At 44.2% G+C, this 6,000-nt stretch overlaps 1 protein-coding gene across 3 annotated transcripts in view; it reads left to right on the top strand.

Annotated features, from left to right (window-relative positions):
* LOC111160980 (transmembrane protein 164) overlaps window positions 1-6,000 on the top strand; it is a 156,448-nt gene that overhangs the window by 37,678 nt on the left and 112,770 nt on the right. Inside the window, exon 1 of one of the 3 annotated variants that reach the window (XM_022524399.1) lies at window positions 3,882-3,924. The exons of the other annotated variants lie outside the window; for them this stretch is intronic. The gene's annotated coding sequence lies outside the window, so the exon portion shown is untranslated. Of the gene's footprint in view, window positions 1-3,881; window positions 3,925-6,000 lie in introns of those variants that run through there. 3 annotated transcript variants of the gene reach the window in all.

Here is a 6,000-nt window from a genome sequence, read left to right as displayed (position 1 = left end):
CCCCCCCCCCCCCCCCCCGCCTGTCTCTTGGCCTTCTTGTGATCTCTCTTTCTGTTAAATAATTAAATATATATAGAGATAGATAGAATCTTTTAAATAATAAAGTAATAAGGGAGTGAGAAGAGATGCACATAATCAACTCTGGCTAGCAAGTGCTAGGCTTCCAACCACCCTACAGTGTAGAAAGAAACTAATACACAGACACACACATGTCACAGTGTCTATGTTGAACATATTTTAAATGAATTTGCAGACGTCACAACTAAAATGAGAATGACTTTCAATTATAATACTTGAGCTCTCTCATTGTTGAGCATGTCATATGCTAGGCATGTTCCAAATGTTTAATGCATGTGTCACTGCTTTGTGTCCCACACATGGGTTTTACTTCCTGAGTGCCCACTACCATAAACAAGAGCGAATGACTTTCTTCTAAGCCCAGACACACTCCTTTGTTACTCTGTACCCTCCACCCTTCCTAAAAATCTATTTTGGAGGATTGAAAGTGAAAGCTAAAGCTGTCATCCACCTGTAGATGGACTGTGGAAGTTCACAAATATTCTTTTCTGGATTCCAAACAAACAAACACCCCCCACCCAAAAAACGCACATGTTTTATAAAGAAAATGTAAGCAAGTCAGAAATGGCCAAAAATAGGAAGTGAAAGTCCTCCATTATCCCACCCACCAGAAACCATCATTAACTGAACATTTATGATGTCAAATCTTTTTCTTTACACCTTTATTGTTTTACAAAAAATGGGATGCTGCTTTACAATCGGAAACTTCCTTCACTGGACGACACAGTCAGACACCAATGCCTATAGCCCTACTTTGTTCCTTTTACCAGCTACGTGATATCTTTCATGTGACAGGAGTGTAAAGGATCGTGAAGGGTTGTTTTGAAGAAGGGGTGATAGGTAGCTTATGGCACAAAAAGGTTGATAACCACTGCTGGGTATCCCAAACAGCATCATTTTGTCTGCTCTCCCCTTCCAGAGTTACCATAACTTACCCAGAATGATAAGGTGAAAGTCAATGTCAGGAGTTACAGGAAATCTCTTAAGCCCCATAGGGATAGTTGTGAGGTAAAAGTATGCATCAAATTCTTGCATAGCGCTTTGTAGCTCTGGTCTTTCTTTTTTTTTTTTTTTTCAAATTTTAATTCCAGTATAGCTAACATACAGTGTTATATTAGTTTCAGGTGGATAGCTCTGGTCTTTCAAAACCCTATTTAGAATCTCTTCAACTCCAGGGAGGCACCTGGGTGGCTGTCTGGGGACCCTCTGCCTTTGGCTCAGGCCGTGATCTCAGGGTCCTGGGATTGAGACCTGCATCCGGCTCCCTGCTCAGTGGGGAACCTACTTCTTCCTCTGCCCCTCCCCCACTCGTGCTCACGCGTGCTCTCTCTCAATAAATAAATAAATAAAATCTTTTAAAACAAAATCTCTTCAAGTCCAGCAGGCTCTGGTCTGAGTTCAAGAAACATTGTCCTGAAGGCAGCCCAGCCTTTTAATTCCTCTTCATCTGAAGAACCTGTTGGGTTTCCTCACTCTCAGTGGTCATCAGCGTTTCTTTGTTTTCTCCTCTGTCCAGGCCCCTGTCACTAGCAAAGCTCCTACTGACTTTATCTGGGGAGGCATTTATTATTGTTGCTCCTGGGGATTGATAGGAGGAAAGAAGGTTATCTGGGGGAAGGGTAGACGTAGTAGAAGTGTCTGACAGCCATTATTAGGTGGCTGTCAAAATAACACGCTTTACTCTCCAGCATGTTCCTACTCCAGGGAATGAAATAATCCAAGAATGATAAGCTCCCAATTGCCATCTGTCAGTTTGCGATGCTGCCTGCCTTGTTCTGGTTAACATTGAATGCTGACCTCACGCGGCACTCGGGGAAACTTAGAGGAAGATAAGATGATCACAGGACTTAAAGCGAACTGACTGAAGGCCTGCCCAGACTTGGGCCAAAGGCCAGTGGTATCAGTTGATCAACATTTGTCTATCTCGTGCTCTCTTCCCCTTTCTTGTTTACCTCAGAGAGTTGGCAGCGTGGCGTTCCCTCCTGGAATAGGACACATTCTCATTCTTTTACCGGCTTGGAGAAGTTAGTTTAGTAGGGGTGGTGGGGCGGGTGCTAAGAGGTTTGGGTGGGGGTCAGGTGCTATCATTTTTCCTAAGAAGGTAAGAAGAATATGGGTGTCTGGAGTTAATGAATGGACTTGCCGTGATCTTTCAGATCACATGCTAAGCAACAGGCTTGTACATACATATTTTACTATGCCTTCCGGCCCATATCCCCTTCGAAGACAAACTGCTCTGTGCCAGCTGCTCTGGGAGGCAGGGGCCATGACCTGTGAGGAACCTGCCTCCTGGTTGATTGGACCAAGAGTTGGCCATCTGTCCCCAAAACAGCCCATTCATCACCTGGCAAGCAACAAGGGTTTTAACAGGATGAGCTGGGCCAATTGTATTTCTCTCCTAGGAAATTAGACTCATGAAACTGAGTGACTAAGACAGTCCGCAGCAGGGACAAGAGCCAAAAGATGATGGGGAGGGGAGCATCACATCAGGCCACATCCATGCTGGAGTTAGGAAGAGACAGAAACCATGAGTAAACGGAAGAAGCTACTAAGAGGAATAGAGATGCCCTGAGAGACAGAGCAGCTGTTTCCCACAACCACCTTGAACCCAGAACCACTTTCCAGTTCTCCGGAGGCCAAGCTTTATCCTGCAGTAGGATTCTCTTGGGATACCTGTTTCTGTTTTTAGTCGTAAACCTCCCTTTTCTTGAGCCAGCTTGAGTAGGACTCTGTTTTCTTGCAATAAAAATTGCCAGACCAGCCCTTATTGTCTTCTGTGGTTTTGGTAATAGTGGAGAAGAAAAGATAACTAGGGTTGGTAAGGATGTAGAGAAACCCGGACCCTTGTACACTGTTGGTAGGAAAGCAAAATGGTGCAGCCGCTCTGGAAAATAGCATGGAGGTTATCTCCAGAATTTAAAAACAGACCTGTCGTTTGATCCAGCAATCCCAATTCTGGCTATTTATCTAAAAGATTTGAAATTGAGATCTCAGATATTAGCCTGCCAGTGTTCACTGCAGCACTGTTCACAATAGGAAAGATGTAGGAAACAACCTAAATGTCCATTGACGGATGAATGGATAAAGAGAAGGTATGTAAGTACCATGGAATATTGTTCAGCCTTCAAAAAGGAGGATAAATACTGGAGGTGTTTGAAGAGTCAGACTCATCCAATCAAAGAGTAGAAGGGTGGCTACTAGGCATTATGGAGGGCTGGGAAATTGCTAATCAATGGGCATAAAATTTTGATTATACAAGATGAACAGGTTCTAGAGATCTGCTGTACGACATAGTGCCTGTAATTAATACTGTATTGTGCACTTTGTTAAGAGGGTAGATCTTACATAAAATGTTCTTACCACAATAAAATAAAATTAAATCGTCAGGCCAGGTCTAGGCCTCGAGCGTTCCAACTGTAGACATTGCAGGTGAATCGACAACAGTTGGTTAATATTTAGGGTTAACATTAAGTGCCACAGTCTGTTCTAGGTATTATGGGGAGCAGTGGAAAAACACAGATACCTTATTATTTCTCTCAAGCTCAGCGCTGACGTATGAGCTTTAAATCTGTGTTCCTGGCAAATGGTGAGAATGGAAAGAGGCAGGGATCCTGACTGTTCATTTATCACCTCACAGCTCTCAACCAACAGGGGGCCTTCTTTATCCTATTTAACCTCTCAGTGGAATATTTGCCTTTGATTTATTCCTCTTTCCAGTCAACTCTTGATTATTCATGTAATAGAGGGAAGCATTAATGTGAATAATAGAAGACTGCCCAACCTTGGCCTCTCTTCCCTGCTACAGCAGCACTGAGTTCCAGAAATGGAAACCAACTAGCAGGAGAGGTAAGGAGGCTCAGCAAAGCTGGGGCAGGGCCAAGCAAATTAACATTGTTTCTTCTCCCACTTTTACACCTTCCTTCTAAATGGTCCCTCTTGAGTTCCTTTTCTGGTGCCTGTAGGAGATTGCCGGAAAGGAGACGCCATCTGTTTGATTGAAGTAAAAATATGGGATTTTTAAAGACTAAAATGTGGTTGGGGGCAAGTCGTTGGGGATGCTGGTTTTTTTTCTCCCATCTATTCTACCCTGTGTTGGCATTGTGCCTCAGAGCCAGCCAGCTTTCTTACTGGTGGCCATTATTCTCAGTTCAGGATTTGGGACTCAGCTAGTGAAGATAACTGTGGTGGGGTTTCTCGAAGTTTGGTCCTTGAGCCACTTACGTGTGTGTATGTGTTTGTGTGTGTGGCATGGGGGGATGCTTATTAAATGTTGATTCTTCGGCCTCACCTCAGACCTATTGAGCCCAGATCTGGGGGAAGGGAATCGGTCTGGGAATTTGAGTTGTAACCCACCCCTCTCTCCAGGTGATTTTTAGGCACACCCCACTTTGTGAATGACCAGGCTATAAAAATGACCCGTGAGCATTTGGGAAATTGCCAGCACTCCGGGGAAATTGCCAGCACTTCTGTGACCCTCACTGCTAGTAGACCAAGTGAGGGGGGTGGGGAGAAAGTGGGGCATGGCGGGTATCACGGGGTGTTCTTCTGAGTACAAATAGGTAGGGATTCTCCGTTGAAAGGAATGCCCAGAAGAATGGGTGCTGCCAGCCACCATGCAAAATGCAGCGCTTCTTAACCCTCAAGTATTGGTCGAATTACCGTCTCGAGGATTGAGAGTTGGTTCAGCAGGGACGCAGGACGATGTGTGTGTACGCTATAGGCTGGCTTTGCATGTTTCCTTCGAAAGAGACCACCCCCTTCTCCGTTTCTGCATTGTCTGTACTTCAAATAAGGACAGCTAGTCATTGCCAACATATTTGGGGTTTTGTGGTAATTTAAATACATAAATAGGAACTGCATGATGCCTTTCAGTGATTGTACCTAAATATAACCCTCCTAATCAAAATGAGGATGTTATGTTTATTTTAAAACTGTGGTTAGAGTGTTCAGTCTTTTTTCTTTTTTTTCCTTTCTGAACACTGGCTCTGAGGAGTAAAGCAAGGTCCTGTGTTTCATTGCTTTCCAGGCATTCCCAAATGACTGTTGAATGGGTTTTGTTCCAAAAGTTTCTTTGGAAGTCTGTTTAGAATTCAGATTGCATTTTCCCGTGGACACAGTATACTTGAGGGTCAGGTTCCCAGACCAGCTGGCAAAAGTCTATTTAATGTGAAGTAGAATGGAAGAGCAGTCCCCTAGCCACGAATGAGGGCTCCTGACAGTGTTTGTTTTTTTTTTTTTTTTAAGGGAAAAAGCATCAGGGTTTCAGGCCTGTGGTGCTAGACACACATCCAGGCATCAGTCCATGGGCAGAATCCTTGGGATTTAGGGTGGGAGGAAACCGTTCAGACTCCTCAACCTGGCTTCCTAGGCCTTGTATGATCTGGCTTCTGTTCACCTCTATGGTATCCATCCATCCATCCATCTATCCATCTTTCCTCCCTCCCTCTGTCTTTCTCTTCTCTTCTCTTCTCTCTTTCATTTTTTCATTCTTCTCCCCCTCTTTCTTTCTATAATATCCATCCATCCATCCTTCCTCCCTCCCATGCTCTCACCTTCCCCCCAGCCCTCTTTCTTTTCTTCTTTTCTTTCCTTTCCTTTCTTACAGTATCCATCCTCCCTCCTTTCTTCCCTCCCTCTTTCCTTCTTCTCTCTCTCTCTCTCCCTCTTCTCTTTTCTTTTTCCTTCCTTCCTCCCTTTTCCTTCCCCTCCCTCCATCCCTCCCTCTTTTCCTTCCTTCCTCCCCCTCTTCCTTCCTCCCTGTCCCTTTTTTCTTTCTTCCCTCCCTCCATCTTTTCTTTTTTTTCTTCCTTTCTTCTTTCTTTCTTTCTTTCTTTCTTCTTTGTTAAGTAAGCTCTATGCCCAATGTAGGGCTTGAACTCATGACCCCAACATCAAGAGTTTCGTGCTCTATCAAGTAAGCCA

Source organism: Enhydra lutris, unplaced genomic scaffold (assembly GCF_002288905.1).
Source record: "Enhydra lutris kenyoni isolate GAN:26980312 unplaced genomic scaffold, ASM228890v2 scaffoldscaffold80, whole genome shotgun sequence".
NCBI lineage: Eukaryota > Metazoa > Chordata > Mammalia > Carnivora > Mustelidae > Enhydra > Enhydra lutris.
Note: the sequence above shows the minus strand (reverse complement) of the source record. Positions and strands in the feature narration are given on the sequence as shown.